At 41.5% G+C, this 18,606-nt stretch overlaps 1 protein-coding gene across 1 annotated transcript in view; it reads left to right on the forward strand.

The window, feature by feature from the left end:
- The window catches only part of LOC117521084 (glial cell line-derived neurotrophic factor-like), an 89,671-nt gene that overhangs the window by 60,961 nt on the left and 10,104 nt on the right, over positions 1-18,606 (forward strand). The gene's annotated exons all lie outside the window — the stretch shown is intronic.

The following is an 18,606-nucleotide window of genomic DNA, read 5'->3' on the forward strand; positions in this document are numbered from 1 at the left end:
TAGGAAATAATTGAAGTGATGTAAGACAACTGTTTTGCTGCCTTATATTTGTGCATTGTTGTTCTCTCTTTGCCATGTGTGATAAATCAATCCAACTAACACCCTCCGCTAGCTACTGTGGACTCCATTGTGTTTATCCTTTCTAAGCATTTTATTACAAGTATCTGAGATAATATAGCTTACTCTGTGCTTAATTGTAGTATTGGACCATCTAAGATGTTGGAGTTGGATTTTGGGCAAAATTTTAATATGCTAGCAAAGTTAGCACTAATTAGTAGGCGGCAATACTAAAATACAAAATGGATGAAATTTAGTGAAATGGGGTGAAATGGAGCCTAATAATCATGAAATGGGGGTAAAAAGTAACAAAATGGAGCAGACTGACCCAGATTGACTCCAAATATGGTTAAATATGATTCACTTAATTACTTTTATTCAATTATTTTTAAGCGAAATTGAGTGAAAAGCAGACTGATAATAATGAAACGGGGGTAAAATGTAACAAAATGGAGCAGACTGACCCAGACTAACTCCAAATATGATTAAATATGATTCGGTTAATTACTTTTATTCAATTATTTTTAAGCGAAATTGAGTGAAAAGCAGACTGATAATAATGAAACGGGGGTAAAATGTAACAAAATGGAGCAGACTGACCCAGACTAACAACAAATATGATTAAATATGATTCGGTTAATTACTTTTATTTAATTATTTTTAAGCAAAATGGGACTGATAATGAAATGGGGGTGACATGGAGCAGACTGACCCATTGACTGAAGTTTCATCTCTTATTTCTCTCTTATTTTCATCTCTTATTATTTAACTGACAAGCACACCTGTCAGTTAAATAAAAGTAATTATTTGGAGTCAGTCTGGTTCAATCTGCTCTATTTCATTACATTTTACCCCCATTTCATGATTACCAGTACCCATTTCATCCATTTTGTATTTCAGTGTGGCCCATTAGCAGGTATCCACAGCTTGGTGACTTTAGCTCTACTCATGGTGCCGTGGGTATTGAGCCAAAATGGTGGTCTTAGTTACTTGGCTTTGAGATGGAGGCATGTTCAGGCGTCATTCGTCCTGCCAGCTCACACTGGTCTTGCTGTATTACTTTCATGAATGCAGGATGTTTCTAAAGTCCATGAGCAATTGTTAAATGATCAGTCTTTCAGTATTCGCCAAAATAATCGTGATTCTGATTTTTGCCATGCGTGTTGGCGGGATGTCTGCTACTCCAAGTATCTCTTGCTTTTTTCCAGATAACTTTCTGTACAGAATGCCACAAACATTATGAACTTGCAGCATTAATTTTTTATAATGATAAAAAAAACCCTTATGAACCATAAAATGTGAGCATGTGAACACTATTTGACATAACCATGACATACTCAGTTCTACACAGCCAACTGTAACATGCTACAAGCTAAGAGACGTTAAAAACGTCTTTACTTACCGCAGTGGATGTGGAAGCAGAGCTGCAGTTGGACCTCTGCAGGTTCCTCACTGTCTGGTAGCCATCAGACGGCTCTCTTGCTGTTCTGCATCTCTTCTTACACTACAGGTGTCTTTTATTGAACCGGCACCCTTTTTTTCTCCTAGCACCCGCAATCAGGCGCTGTGGTAGTGACAGGTTGAGTCTGAAGGTCAGAACATTTTGTGCGCTCCACAGAGAGCAGTGTGTGCCTAATGGGAGGCCGTTATCAGAAGTTTGGCTTTGAGAGCGAGTGCTCCGAGTTCGCTGTTGACTAGCTGAGAGGGTTATGGCGGTTCAGGTCTGAGGATGTAACTGTATACAGTTGGCACACAGATCACTAAGCAGAAAAACGTTTTTGTTCAGTCTTCCTGCTTCCTTTCTGCACACCGTCTGCTGGACGCGGTAATAATAAATAATAATAAAAAATTGATTGACACCTTTGTAAGTAGTGAACGGAGAAGTGTGGTATCATTTACAGCCGCGAGGTCAATATCATGTTACACTTTCTTCACTCTGCTTCTAACAGGTGGAGATGAAAACTGGAAAGTAAAGTGTGTGTGTGTGTGTGTGTGTGTGTGTGTGTGTGTGTGTGTGTGTGTGTGTGCGCATACGCGCTGTAGCTGGTCACACAATATATTTAGTGAACTCATAGTGTGTCTTCTGCAGTGAAAGATTTTGTACCCTGCAGTTTGGTTAAGTTAGTTTAAGCAACAACGGTTTTAAGCTGCGCTACTGCAACCGGAAGTAGTTCTGTTCTTTGTGCGTACGCGTTAGCTTGAGTAGGCGGTATAGCTAGCAGCTCCATAATGACATATGGTGAAGTTTCCTCTAGGTCTTACTACATAAGGTACATGTAAGAAGATTTAACAATTAATTTTTTTGGAGAGAGAGAGAGAGAGAGAGAGAGAGATTTTTTTTTTTTAGTTTTTACACTTGACAGGGTTACTGTTGTGTGGGCCGCCAGAAGAGGAGGTACTGCTGGCCCACCACCAGAGGGCGCCCTGCCTGAAGTGCGGGCTTCAGGCACAAGAGAGCGCTGCCGCCACGGACACAGCCGGGAGTGACAGCTGTCACACATCAACTCATGACAGCTGTCACACATCATTTCATCACTCCATAAAAGCCGGATGTCATCTCCACCTCGCTGCCGAGATATCACCTACCTGTGAAGGTAATTCTCTGCTAAACTGAAAACATTGACTAACAGTCTGAACTTCTTTGCAGCCGTTTTCCTGTAAGTGTTTCCTTATCTGTGGGATTGGCCTTTGGTGTGATCAGCGACGGCTTCACTTCACCCCCCAACCAGATAAGTGGTTAACAGGAGCTGCACGTGTGTGTGATTAGAGGTGGAGGTGACTTTCCACCTTCTGACTGTTTTTATTACTGGGTGTGCACACACCCACATCTCACTATTTGTACTCCTCGCCAGCAGTACCAGATCCGACAGTCGGGGACGGTGATCACCTGGGAATTCGGGACTTGGCGGCTCCAGTATTCTCCGGGTTCTGTGGCGGTGGAAATCGTGTGGTTCCGGCTCTTATCAGGACAGACGTCTTCTATCCTCAAGCCTGCCCACACGTCACCTTGGTGTATTGACTGCTGTCAGATTCTGTGATTGTCTGTATCATCGTTGTGCACATTCACAACATTAAATTGTTACCTTTTGGCTCATCTATTGACCGTTCATTTGCGCCCCCTGTTGTGGGTCCGTGTCACTACACTTTCCCCAACAGTTACATGTATTTTCAATTATTTAGATTTTTTTTTTCTTTATATGATTTTTTTAATAGCCAAATCAGCTTTTAAATCAGCCATATCAACTAATATTAATCCAGGTAAAATGTTCTTTTTTAAAGCAATAAGTCGAGCTAGAATTTTTGTTATCTTATATTAATTCATTAATTTTAAGCCAGTGGCAGTAGTTAGTGCTGGTGGTTAATCCTATCTGCTCCTAACTCCTCACCTACGTCACTACTGCAGAAATACAGATCCATTTCCTTTCACCGTAGTAGACCTTTAAAACGGTAGCTTTAAGTAAAGTAAAGCTCCTCTCAGATCATGACGTTTAAATGTTACGCTGATGATGCTCAGCTTTTTGTGTCCAAAAAAATACACATGATGTTTAACTATTAAATGTGGAGGTGGATCTGCCGTGCTTGGCTGTACTTGTTGTGAAAGTGTAGGAACACGGACCCACAACAGGGGGCGTAAAAGAACGGGCAATGGATAAGCCAAACAGTAACAATTTAATGTTGCAAATTGTGCACAACGGAATACAGACAACAATCAGTTTGGGACTACAGTCAATTACACGTTGGGTGACGTGTGGGCAGGCTTGAGGATAGGAGACGCCCGTCCAGAACCGAGCCGGATCCCACACGGCCCTCACCGCCAACGGACCTGAAGAACACCAGAGCCGCCAAGTCCTGGGTCCCCAGGTGGTCACCGTCTTCAGCTGTCAGACCTGGTACTGCTGGCAGAGAACAGAAACAGCACAGGTGAGTGTGAGTTCGCACACTCAGTAATCCCACAGTCTGTGTTCTTTTGGGAGGGAGCACCTCCACCTCCAATCACACACTCGTGCAGCTCCTGTCTAATCACTTATCTGGTTGGGGTGTGAAGCGAAGTCGTCGCTGATCACACCAAACGCCAATCCCACAGATAAGGAAAACACCACAGGAAAACGGCTGCAAAGAAGTTCAGATTATTACTCGATGTTTTAAGTCAGCAGAGAAAATTACCTCCAAGGTAGCTGATTTCTCGGCGGGGAGGTGGAGTTGCAGTCCGGCCTTTATGGTGATGGTGTTGAGTAGTGGATGAGTGACAGCTGGTACGGATGATGAGTGACAGCTGTCACTCCCGGTCGCTCCGACGCCCTCTCGTGCTTGAAGCCCGCACTTCAAGCAGGGCGCCATCTTGTGGTGGTGGGCCAGCAGTACCTCCTCTTCAGCGGCCCACACAACAGTACTCTGGAAGCCAGTGGCGCAAGAAACAACTTTGCACTGATAGAGAATCGATTCGAACAAATTCTTCATGCGAAAGTCATGCAGTCATGAAAGTGAAGCTGAAAAGAGGGTGGCTCCATCCCTTCAACTCCAGTATCAAATACTTCAAGAAACACACTGAACTCATCTGGAGGGGAGTCCATTTGCTGTCCATTTTAGTGGGACGATACGCCTCCAACTCCTGGCAGTGATGCAGGACCTCTCACTGAGTTGAAAGACTGCTGAGAAAGGACAGTATGGGTGTGGTCGACAATTCATTTAAAAAAAATTTTTTTTGTTTTTTTTGCATTGGCAACAACAATTTAAACCAGTACCATATTAAAATATGGACAGTTTCAACCGAAGCACAGGTTTATCCCGCATCTGAAGTCAATTGACTAATGGAACAAAGAGCGACAACTTCATCACACGCATGCCCACAGCAAAAGAAAACATTAACAAGTAACTATGAACAGGCCCACAGGCACTACAGTAACATCTGCAGCCCCTTCAGCACAGCTAATTCTGGTGTCCCTGCCTCCTGCTTCCCACCTCCTGCTTTTCTTTTCAAATATCTGTCATTGTGAACACTGGATATGTGTGTTGTAGCTTAGTTCCAGCATTTCTGTCACTGCATGTATTTGTTCTGTTTTGTTCATGTGACCAAAGCAGATGGTCACCTTACCAGTGTTGGAGATGTTGAGGCCGGCCTCGAAGCCAATTTTTTGATGTCTTGGCCTCAGTATTGTGCGGCCTTGAAGAATAAGCAGAATCTGGTTTGAGACCACTCATTTTGTCTCGTTTTTTTTACATTATTTATTTGCCAACAACAAAAACAAAAGTGCACCATCACCCCCATTATGTAACTTTATGCATATGATGGCCTGTGCATGCACAGTCACATGGCTGGTCTTAACCAGCTCAAGGTTGGAAGATACCATGACATGGCTACAGGGGTGTTTTAAAGACATTCATGTAATATGTTGAACAAAATCACTGGAAGTTTCAACTAGTTTCACATTTATACTTGAAAGAAATTTCGGAATGGTGGCAAATATTCCCTTGGTTGGTGCAAAAAAGATGGGCCTGTGAGAGAATGTATGCTAATGTAAGGAACTTAGCCACTTAATGTGTGTGGAACGTTCCACAAGGAGATCATCATAACCAAAGACTCTGGTCATAACTCACAAGAGGAGCATGCCATTATGAACTAGGGGTGTTTGTCATCAACTTCAGTTTCTTTTTCTACCTTAACCTCGGTCCCACCGAATAATAAGCCATGAATAATGAGCTACGCATGGCTGTGTCAGCGATTATTTGAAGAATGATCCATGTTTTAAGCCGTCACGTAGCCACTACTAAGGTGCCTCTATGTGCCTCTCTGTACCTCGCATGTGCCAGGTATCAGCCTCTAGTGAGCCACGACTGACCTGTCATTTGAACCCGTCCAGCCTCAAGTTGCCCGTGTCGCCACATATGATTCATGTAGCGCTATGATAATGCGATGCTGGTGCATGTTTAGGCATGAGTTTGGTCCAAACCTCCAGCCCTTCCACACTTGGTCCTGCTAAAGTGTGGGTTTTCACTTCACAGCATCCATTCAAGATATTTTTTAAACGCAGTCCAAAAAAAGACGCTGCACTGAGTGAGTGCGCGCTGCTGCAACTGTGGATCACTTCAAAAAAAAAAAAAAAATTATTATTTCTTTATTTCTTCCATAGCTTACAGTCACTGTGATATAACTTTTAACTTTGTGTTATGTCTACAAAATCGCTTTTTTGTACGCTCTCGTTTTGCGCTTCTCCCCCGGCTTCACAAGCGTTATTTCTTTAGTGGCTTTAAACACACAGCCACTTTTACACTGATCCAACTTTTAAGTTTTTTGAGCACGAGTCATTGTGTCAGTGCACACACACAGTGGAGCTCCTCTGATCCATTAACAAGATATTAAATCTATCATAAACATACTTTTACAGCTAGGAATGAACATGCAACTGTTTTACCAAGCTATAAAAACATTAAAAATAGTTACCTTTAAGCTGTTCCAAAATACGATTGTCATGGAGCAGGAAAGAGGAAAAAAGCATCCAGATGAAACAGTCCTCTGTGAATGCCGACGTGATTAGAGGTGTTTTCAACGTCCAAGCTCTGGCAGAAAATGATTCATCCGCTACAAAACAATTATTTTATATACAGCGTCCAGCTCACAGAGCAGCTGGAATTGTGTGCGCAAGAGGGCAGCCGCTCCAAAAATAGCCTCTATGATCCCTCGGAGCTACCAGGTGCTCGGATAATGAGCTTTTAGCAGCCTCGACCTCACCACACACATGCCTCTACAATCCTTGTTTGTCCTTGTAGTAACTCGTAAACAAACTGTCCCACGCTGTTGTTGCTAAATTTTGAACATCTTGAAATTAACACCACGCTCAGAGGATCCTCGTTAACCCAATATTCTGCCTCTAAGAGCATCTCAGAGCCACTATTCTCCCACGATAGCTGAATAAATCCTCTCATAGCAAAAAAAAAAAACATGTTGCGTGGCTCATTATTCATCATTATTATCACTTTACCGGGGCATTGCTGGGCCGGTATCATAGATTTACGTTGACACTATCTTGCTATATCAGCCTGCTGTGCATAAACAAATGACGTCATAGCGCGCAGCCCAAGAACTGTCCGCAGAAGAAAAAAAAACTGTCCGCAGAGGAAAAGATAAAAAGGGAAGAAGTGTGTGTTGGTCCCAATATGGATATTCCGGATGATTTTCTCACGGATAGTACGACAATGAACAGCACCCAAAGCAGCCAGCTTAATCAGGACGCACTGCTGAACTTGGAGAGCAGTGCACACCAGCCGACACAACAAAAGTTGAGCCAACTTTTTATGTACGCATTACGTGTTGTGTATTTCAGTAAAGTGATAATAATGCAAATAACATGCTGTTGTCGTGCGGTATGCATTTTTCTGAGTCCCTCCGTCCATGCCGTCGCCAGGAATGACAGCTATTCGCCAGAGTTAGACGAGGGTGAATACCTGTCATTTTGGGCGAATGGGCATGGACGTCGAGCCTCTTGAAAATGCATACCGCCCTCCAAAAGCATGTTATTGTATTATTCATTATTTGGTGGGATCAGGGCTCTTTACACCACCAGCTTGGAGGCACGTAACTGCATATTTAAAGAGAACAAATTTATTCCACAGGATATAGTACAGTGTAATTGCTCTCCACCTTTTTGTCTTGCTCCTTTCCTCCCTTATCTCTCCATTTCCTCATTAACATAGCATACATCTAACTCCATTGATACTCCACACCCAGACAGCTGGTGGTGGTAATGCACCATGTTGGTTTGAGGCATCTATCAAATTCAGTTAATTTTCTTTGAGAGCTGTCTGAATCCTTTAAGTTACCTCACTTGTTTTATTATTTTATTTTATTTTATTTTATTTTTTTTTTTTGCTTTGACAGGAAGACTAATCACTGAACCTACCAAAACTAGTTTCTGTCCATTTTATTTTTATGGTTATGCAGTTGTCAAACATTCAATAGTACTCCTTTAGTTTGGGGGGGAGGGGGGGGTGTTTTTATATGCCTTTGTATAATCCTCGGCCTTGGATGCTTTGGCCTCGGGCTGGAGGTGGTGTGACTGGGACTCGGCCTTGGCCTTGGGGGAGGTGGACCCGACTACATCACGACACCCTACTGAGTTTGGTCTGCTTGAGATTTCTTCCTATGATCAGAAAACACAGAGGAACGTTTTACTTATCAGTGTCACCAATGTGTTTACTCTTGGGGTGGGTATGGTTATACCTTGCTCTTGTATTGTACCTTGGTGTGACTTTTGTTCTAATTTGGTGCTACCGTTGATTTTGAGCTTTTTGACCTTCTCAGTCTCTTGACTAGAACATCATTGAAATATTTGTGGGTATGTATGTTTATACCCTCTGTAAACAAACATTTTGGGGGTACATAAGCATTTTCCTGTCTGTTCATCTTATGTTCATGAGGACTTTAAACACCACTACTACTGAAATGGTGAGTGGATTTCAATGAAACGTCACAGAATGACAACACACCATATGAAGAGTGCCTATTCTCACCATTGAACAGACAGTTGTAGGGGAGGTAAACATGCAATGTAATTAACTGTTTGAATTCTTGCCACAATATTTACAGTGCAAACACTGTTAGTAAACAGAAGCTAACGGGTTAATTAATTATTGTATGAGGCACGAAGAACTCAAGTACACTACCTACTATCACCATTGCATGGACAATCATAGGTGAGATAAACGTGCAGCCTAGCTGACCTGACATTGCTGTTCTTGTTGTCTTACACGGTCAAAACAAGTGTTGTGATGAGTAGTGTAAAGGCCTTTGTTCCTTTGTTTTTATTCCAAAGTGTAATTTTTCATGTTGAGAGCATTGAGGATTAAATTCACTTGTTCTCTAAGATAAAGGATGCTTTTTTTCCTCATTCATTTTCCTTCTTGTTTTATGCCAGTTGGCATCCATCTTAATGGTTCATTCATCACACCAGGCAGCATTTGTCCAATCTTCCATTGTCCAGTTTTGGTGATCCTTGTGTTCTATAGCCTCAGTTTGCTGTTTTTAGCTGACAAGAAGCTGCACCTCATGTGCTCACAGATGCTCTTCTACGTACTTTGGTTATGAGGATATTTGAGTTTCTGGGACCTTTCTACCATCAACAAGGCATTGCTGTGCTGAGAACTGTAACTTGGCTAGGGTGCACGAGTTCTAGAGTCCACTGGTTCTAACCTCTTTATATTATTTGATGGTGTATATTGACAACCCCAAACTGATTTTAAAGTTCACCCTAACAAGGACTAGTGGAGCCTAGGACTAGTGGGAACTTCCCCTCTCACTCACAGGATGTTTTTTCTTTTTTGGACCATTCTTTGTAGACCTTATGGTAGATGCATGAAGTGGTAGCAGTAGATCAGCAGTGAAAATGTCAAACCACCCTGTCTGCCACCAACAACCATGCAAAGGTTCCTAAATCACCTTTAAACAGACTGCGTTTCTTGCACTTTTCCGTCTGAAGCAGACGCTCGAAGCGCATTACAATTATGCCTCGCATTCACTCATTCACTCACACAATGACATCAACATGCTGCCATGCACAGCACTCGAATGCACACCAGGAGCAACTTGGGAACTGATGACCTCATCTGAGGGACCTTAGTAGTTTTCCAATCTGGCAGGGATCAAACTCATAGTTAAAATCTCTACATTCATCACCTCCCATTTCTTCTGCATTCGGATGCTTGGTTTGAACGTCTACAAATCCTCTTGACCATGTCAACATTCCTAGATGCACTAAATTTCTGCCACATGTTGGTTGGATATTTCTGTTCATAAGCAGTTGAACAGGTGTACCTAATAAACTGGCTTGTGTGTGTATATTCAGCACTAAGAGTTTTGTGTGTCCATAGTTAACACTGTGTTACTTAGGTTGTGTTTACTGGCGCTCCTGGACAGTTTTCACACGTTTGTTTTTTCAGGTTTCTCTATAACTGTATGTTGTCGTTGCACCTCTTCGAGTTTGGCTGCAGGGACACAGTGGGACGTCTTCTGTGGACACTCCATGCTCCCACATCTACAAACAATAAACCTGAGCTGATGGCAGCTTCTGTCAGCTCCCGACATGTCAGATGTTATTTGGTGGTGGCAAAAAAATGCTGATTATTCGCTTAACTAACTGGACAACTGTGGCAGTGCAAAGGAGCCGCGTAGCGAATGGAAGGTGACAGGAAGTCCGTCTGTGCTGAGGAACGCACCAAAGGCTTTCATCGGATAACAAACGCACGCTTGGCTTTCAGGCACATGGGTGCACGTGTCTGATTCTGAGGTACACCTCTGGTAGTCCGGTGGTGATCTGGAGGTCTGGGCCAGCGTCCTTCTGCATCTGTCCTTCCTTTCTGCACCCTTCAGACCTGAAAGGCCGGAGGCGTCGAGCTGTAAACAGCTCCAGAGCGCTGGAGCTGAAATGAACCAGCAGACGGGTCCATGTAGGCTCCCGGCTTGCTGAGGTAAAAGCGGTAAAACACTCCCAGCTGTGGCATTAGGGAATCAGTCTGGCACCTCTTCAGAGACCCACAGAGCATCTGCAGACTGAGGCCTGTGCGGCTCTCAGCGGGCGAGTCGACCTAAACTGGGTTTGTGATTGAAATGTTTTTGTGTATTGTGTCTGAATTACGCTCCCTGTGCCCTCCGTAACTGCACTCTGTGTCCCATTTTGTTGACGGACTCACCGGAGCTGGAACAATTACGAACTTGTCAACAGGCCTCATCAGGACCTGTGCATTGCTGAGATGTTTGTTGGCTTCATTCTGGAATGGGATTTGCTTCTAATCATATCCTGGGCTAATAGGCGGCTTCCTGTTACCCTTCAGTGTGCGCAGTTTGAAGTAGTGAATTGAAAATTCAGCCAGCACGTGGCTCAGTGGTTAGCACTGTTGCCTCCCACAAGAAAGATCCTGGGGTCGCTTCCCACCTGGTCCTTTCTGTTTGGAATTTGCGTGTTCTTCCTGGGTTCTTGCGGCTTCCTCCCACTTCCAAAGACAGGCAGGTTAGGTGGATTGGAAAATCTCAACTGACCATAGGAATACGTGTCAGTATGAATGTGTCTGTCTATATGTGGCCCTGCGACGAGGAGGGTCCACTAGTCCTAACCTCCTTTATATTATTTGATGGTGTATATTACAACCCCAAACTGATTTTAAAGTTCACGAACAAATGTAATACTTTCAAATAGCTAACAAACCAGATCCAGTTTTGTTCAATTTGCACAAACAAAACATATTCTGTTGACATCCATCATAATGCTAATTCACCATAATTAAATGCTTTTTTTTTTAATTGTCACACTTCTGTGACATTACTTAACCTACTTTAGTGCAACATCTACAATAGTGTTCAGAATAATAGTAGTGCTATGTGACTAAAAAGATTAATCCAGGTTTTGAGTATATTTCTTATTGTTACATGGGAAACAAGGTACCAGTAGATTCAGTAGATTCTCACAAATCCAACAAGACCAAGCATTCATGATATGCACACTCTTAAGGCTATGAAATTGGGCTATTGTTCACAATAATAGTAGCATCTGCTGTTGACGCTACGAACTCAAAACTGTTATGTTTAAACTGCTTTTTTAGCAATCCTGTGAATCACTAAACTAGTATTTAGTTGTATAACAACAGTTTTTCATGATTTCTTCACATCTGCGAGGCATTAATTTTGTTGGTTTGGAACCAGGATTTTGCTCATTTACTAGTGTGCTTGGGGTCATTGTCTTGTTGAAACACCCATTTCAAGGGCATGTCCTCTTCAGCATAAGGCAACATGACCTCTTCAAGTATTTTGACATATCCAAACTGATCCATGATACCTGGTATGCGATATATAGGCCCAACACCATAGTAGGAGAAACATGCCCATATCATGATGCTTGCACCACCATGCTTCACTGTCTTCACTGTGAACTGTGGCTTGAATTCAGAGTTCGGGGGTCATCTCACAAACTGTCTGCGGCCCTTGGACCCAAAAAGAACAGTCCATAAAATATTCCTCCATTTCGTTTTAGGCCAGTTGATGTGTTCTTTGGCAAATTGTAACCTCTTCTGCACATGGCATTTATTTAACAGAGGGATTTTGCGGGGGATTCTTGCAAATAAATTAGCTTCACACAGGCATCTTCTAACTGTCACAGCACTTACAGGTAAATCCAGACTGTCTTTGATCATCCTGGAGCTGATCAATGGGTGAGCCTTTGCCATTCTGGTTATTCTTCTATCCATTTTGATGGTTGTTTTCCATTCTCTTCCACGCGTCTCTGGTTTTTTTGTCCATTGTAAAGCATTGGAGATCATTGTAGATGAACAGCCTATATTTTTTTACACCTGTGTATAAGTTTTCCCCTCTCCAATCAACTTTTTAATCAAACTACGCTGTTCTTCTGAACAATGTCTTGAATGTCCCATTTTCCTCAGGCTTTCAAAGAGAAAAGCATGTTCAACAGGTGCTGGCTTCATCCTTAAACAGGGGACACCTGATTCACACCTGTTTGTTCCACAAAATTGACGAACTCACTGACTGAATGCCACACTACTGTTATTGTGAACACCCACTTTTCTACTTTTTTTTTTTTTTTTTACTAATAGCCCAATTTCATAGCCTTAAGAGTGTGCATATCATGAATGCTTGGTCTAGTTGGATTTGTGAGAATCTACTGAATCTACTCGTACCTTGTTTCCCATGTAACAATAAGAAATATACTCAAAACCTGGATTAATCTTTTTAGTCACATAGCACTACTATTATTCTGAACACTACTGTAGTCTACCATAAATGTAAAAACAACTTCAACATGCTCTCCTTAATACCAGGACTAGTGGACCTTAGGGCTAGTGTGATGCTACCCTCTGCGACACAATGATGGCCTGTCCAGGGTGTACCCTATCTCTCACCTTATGACCCCTGTGACCCTTAACTGGAGCAAGCAGGTATACCACTGATGGTTCACTTTTTTCAGTCTTTTTGCAGATGAAAATCGGTTCTTTTAACATGCTCTATTTTGTTATTATTCTATGCACTTATTTTTAAATCTCATGGCCCCGCCCCTTCATCCTGAACTTTATCAATCTGTCATGGTACCCATTTCATACCAGGCTTGTTTTCAAATAAGGGTTCATTTTAACCATCAACATTTGGCATTTGTCAAAATCAGTGGTGGGCACAGATGACCAAAAAATTAACTTCGATAACAGATAATAAGATAACTGAAAAGTTATCTTTGATAAAGATAAACCGATAAACCACCCAAAAATGTATCGGAGTTACAGATAATCGATAACCAATAAATTCCGGTGTTGTCTATGGGACATTTGCAGTTACTAAAGAGCTGAAATTGATTTTTAACATGACCGCTTTTGAAAGCATCAAAAGCGGTAAATGACCTGAAGAAAAAGCAATTAATGTTAGACCATGCTGCCCCCTGCAGGAAGCAGCACAGACAAATCCTGAGAGCACCCACGTAATCAACGCTTTACTAATCATAATCATTTTTTCTTTCAACATTCTGCCCCTGTTGGAAGCTCTTGTTTACAACAGCGCTCCCACCACAGAGGCACACTGAAAGCAGCCATAAGGTCAGCTCTCTATCAATTTCAACACTCCGGTCAGGCGGAGGTCTTGAAAAATAAAGTCATACTAACTTATGGTTTTTTGAAAATACTGATAGAATAACTCCATTAATGTCAATTCTGTCATTTGTACAAAGTTAAAATATAACATATATCTTTTAATGTTGAATAAGGCACTAATTCTGAGGTTTTGTAACAAACACAGACCGCAAAGCATTCTGGGTAAAAGTGCTAAACAGTGATTGGTTCAGTAATCCATTATGTAAACCAACACGTTAATGTGACGTGTGTCATGTGTTGGTTTAAAGATAAATGTGCTTTTGTAAAATATTCCATTTTTATTTGTAAAAACAGGCATTTTTACAGAGCCCTGGAAGTGTCATCGCAATTGCATGTTTTAAAACTTTTATGATGATGTAAAACGTGCACTCAATATTAGAAGTAAGTAAGTAAATTTATTTATATAGTGCCTTTCACAGACATAAGGCCATGTACACACGTTGTCGGGTATTTGTAAAACCGAATATCTTACCCTTTCAGTTTGGGGAAAAAAACTTCATCCACACTATGTCGTTTAAAAAAAAATCCATCCACATCGAACCGTATAAATGTGTTGTAATTAGTCTGCCAAACCATTGGGTGGCAGTACTGATTAAAATTCTATCCAATCAGGATCCTTATTCTCTTGTCGCCACTTCCACAAAAACTAAAAACATGGTGCCAACCTCGTTCATGTGGACTGATAAGGAGTCGGAATTACTTCTAACCGTAGTTTTAGAATACAAAGTTAACAAATATATGTACACAAAAAGCGCCTGGACAATGGACAATACCAACACTTTGAGAGCAGCCATATACCCAGACGTTTAATACTGCCATGAACACTCCTGGCCAGTAGATGGCAGTAGCGGCCTTGAAAAAATGTCAAACAAAATTCCAGATAATCCGTGTCTGCTACATTTAAGATGCGTGGAATTTAACAAACGCAAATACACTAACGTCTATAAACCCAGAGAATATATTCACGAGAGTTTTAGGCACTAGAGTTTAATGCTGTTATCTGTGGACCCTGAACAGTGTGTCTGAAATGCATTTGTCCTGTCATGAACGTCTGAGATTACCTTATGCTACCCATAATGCATTGCTGCCTGGCACAGCATGTGCTCACAAAACCTTAAAAATTAGCACATTACTTTAAAACAAAAACCTATATCTGATATTTTCACTTTATAAACTTCAGACATGACAATAATTTTAAATAACTTGTCTAAAATGAGTGGTTAAAATTTGAACCATAAGTTAAACATGTATGCCTCTGGATGACTTGGTGACATTGCGATTATATTGTGTTAAAGGAAATGACTTTTTTTTTTTGGTCACCAGTTCTCCTTTGCTTACAGATGATAGAGTGGTGTCTGATTGCAGAGGATAGAACAACATGTTTATTAGGAAACTTTTAACAGGTAGGTCTCAACAGCTTTAACAGTTTTAAAAATGTTTCTCACTGTTCATCTTAGTTTAGTACGTTATCGGTCTAAAAGTTATCGGACGGTAATTCATCGGAAGATAATTAGTCCGATGATGGTTTTTAAATTTATCTAAAAAGATAATCCGATAATGAAAACATTATCTTCGATAATTATCTGTTATCGGATTATTGGAAGTGTGCCCACCACTGGTCAAAATATGCAACAGCTTTAATTTGCTGTTTCGCAGTTGTGAATGTCGCGCCGTCTCGCAGTCTGTTTCAGCAGAGTTCCAGTTTAGGGCACAATGTAAACACACCTTCTGAAGTATGGGTTGGGGCGGATACACGTCGCTTCCGAGAATTCATACTTTTGCGACTGGCCTCCCGATGAAAACACGCTTGGGCTACATTGATTGTCTGTTGAAATCAGCTGGTTGTGTTTTGTCTCTAACTTGCTTGTAACAGCCAACTGAAGGCTCTCACTGCCTGGACCGATGAAATTTATTCACCAGCTGCCCTGAAATGAACCATTGTACATTAAATTGACTTTATTGACGAGTCTGACCCCTTTGAAAAGTGATGAAATTACATGCATTTGTATTGAGCTTGGCAATGTTTTCATCGGCCAGAAATGACCACCAGAGGGCGCTCGGTGTGACGTCTGCCCCAGCCCATGGATAATAAGACAACATTGGGAGATGGCAGCAGTTCATCACAGGTGCTACACCTCCTCTAGAGAACCCGCTCAACTTGAGAGAACATGTGATCATCATAATTGCTCGTGAACTCACTGAATCTGCGCCATCCAGTTCTCAAACATACAGTGACCATGCAAGAAGGAGACGAGTGAGGGAAGCCACAAGGACACCTGTGACAATTGTGATGGCATTATAAGCTTCTGTGGTTGTGATTGGACATTATGTGCACGGTGTAACTTTTGTTTGCTCTATCAGAAGATACACAGCTTGATGGTGGAGTTGAACAGAAAAAAAAATTTCTAAAAAGCAAGACATGAAATTTCATGCTAATTTGTCAAAGGGCACATGGGAATCTCGAGCCTCGATTTGAGCCGTTTGTGTGACTGTTGATGCAGCAGATCGCATTTACACTGTGTATATACAGAAGCCCATAATTCCTTCAAAGTTGTCATGGGTATCTTGATGGTTCAGACTCTTATTGCAGGGCTACTCTGTATTTGAGAACTGCCTCCTGCACACAGATATGTGCCCAGTGATGCCAGTAACGCATGACTTGGTAACCTGTTACTCTAATCTGACCGCTTTTTTCAATAACGAGTAATCTAACACATTAATCTTTCCAAATAAGTAACCAGATTAAAGTTACTTCTCCAAGTCACTGTGCGTTACTATTATTTTTGCATTGTGGGTCGATCGCAGCAGTACAAGTATAACTGGCCCGTGAGCAGGGGGAGGTCGGGGCTTCAACTGCTGTAACACCTCCTTTTAGTGTTTGATGTGAGCTGTTTTGTGCAATATGGCAGCACACGTGCACTGAGCTTTACAAAGACGTTTTTCCGCTTTTTTTTCTTCAAAACTCTGAGCCGCTCTGACTGTCCTCGCTAAAAACAGCTGAAGACTCGTGACACGTTAACAACAAATATTAAAGCTTTTTGTCTTTGACGATGACATGACATAAAAAATGCAGATAAAACTTTCTTACCTGTCAGTCTGGTTGCGTTTGATGAATAAATACATGTTATCCATTCTTCGTACTCAGAAGGCAAATCAGGGGCGAATCCAGACAGAACGGGGGCGTGGGGGGTGGGGGGAGACATGGCCCCCCCATAACACCCTGAGATTAAAGGTCGACTTTTGAAAACATTTTTCATACGACTACAACTGCTACTTATAATATTAATACTACTACTACTAATAATAATAATGATAATTTCAACAACTAAAATGTTTAGAAAGAATTTAAATGTTAGAAAAATGTTAGAAGAATTTAATAATTACAATTTCTAACCTATATTGTTTATTAATGTAAGTTTTACCATTACAGTGCTGCCAACAGTTAAATAGGAGGCCAAGTAAGATGTCTTTATTTTATGTTTTATAAAAACAAGTATTTATGTTCAGTGAAGTCAAGAAAAGGGCAACTATAAAGTGAGTTTTGGCAAAGCTGGTTATCATTTTCATCTTGAGGTGGCAGAGGGGTGTCGGCAGCTGCTGAAACTAATAAAGTAACTAGTAATCTAACTTAGGTACTTTTAAAATTGAGTAATCAGTAAATTAACTAAGTTACTTTTTCAAGGAGTAATCAGTAATTGGATTACTTTTTCTAAGTAACAGTGGCAACACTGTATATAACTTACTGTACTGTTTGTGTTTCTTGATGATTGCTGTAAATGAAGTCCAAAACATATTCAGTGAGTTGGAAATGTTCATGTTTCCATCCCCTAACTTGTCTAAAGAAAACTGTAAAAAGTTATATGTTCTATTAAAAGTAATCCTTGCATATTATATGTCCACTTACTTCTGACCTCTAAATACAGAAGGGGCTGTAAAGGTACAAAGGCTATAATTACTAAACAGTTAATGTGATATTCATGTTAAGTCTCCACTGGAGTACATCGTGTTTATTTCAACTCCATTGTTTTGATGTACAAAGTTGGCATTACAAAAATGGTGCTGCTGTCCAAATACTTACGGTCTGACTGTATGCATGAATGAAGGGTCGGGGTTTATGTGCTGTCAGAGCCTGAGCTGCCTTGGAGGATAGGTATGTTCCCCAATGAGTGCCCCTTTATTTAAAAGTGTGGTTCTCTGTGTGCCGGTGTCACAGACCGAACGGTCCCCCCTTAAAAATTGGTCCACAGCAGCACATCTGAGTCTGAGTCTCTTCACCCAAAGCGATCAAAGGGAATAATGTGATTATTAAATACGAGATGACATAGTAAAACCTCTTAAGTCATTCTAAAGTCAGTTTTAAGCAGAAACGAGGTCATTTTAAGCAGAAATGAGGTGATAATCAGTGAGTCGCGACTGAAGCTTTGAAATCAGAGGTGCAGTGAGCGCAGCAGCTAGCAGCTCGTGCTGCTGTGGCGCTTTGATCGCTTCCTCCGTCTTTTTTGACAAAATAATGCTGAATTTATGTGGAAATGATTGTTGTACAAAAGCTTCAGATATGTCGCTGAGATAGATGATGACTGGAGTGCAGTTTTAAGAAAAAAGTGATAATCGGTGACGCACAGAAATGACACATGCACAGTGAAGTCAGGGCGGACCAATTTTTAAGGGGGACCGTTCAGTCTGCGACAGTGCCTAAATTTAGCTTTATGACATCACTTTCAAGGATGTGTGGTGCTCCGCGCTGCACGTACGATCCGTAAACATCTCCATCCTGATATGTCTTATCACCTGTGATCCATGACTGTGGTTTCTGAGTGGGACCTCCGTGAAGTGGACACGCCTCAGGAACCAGCGTGCACAATGGTTTTGTCACGTTTACCACAGCTGCTGCTTCTTGAGGCTGCAGGTCAGATCCAT

Source organism: Thalassophryne amazonica, chromosome 12 (assembly GCF_902500255.1).
Source record: "Thalassophryne amazonica chromosome 12, fThaAma1.1, whole genome shotgun sequence".
Lineage (NCBI taxonomy): Eukaryota > Metazoa > Chordata > Actinopteri > Batrachoidiformes > Batrachoididae > Thalassophryne > Thalassophryne amazonica.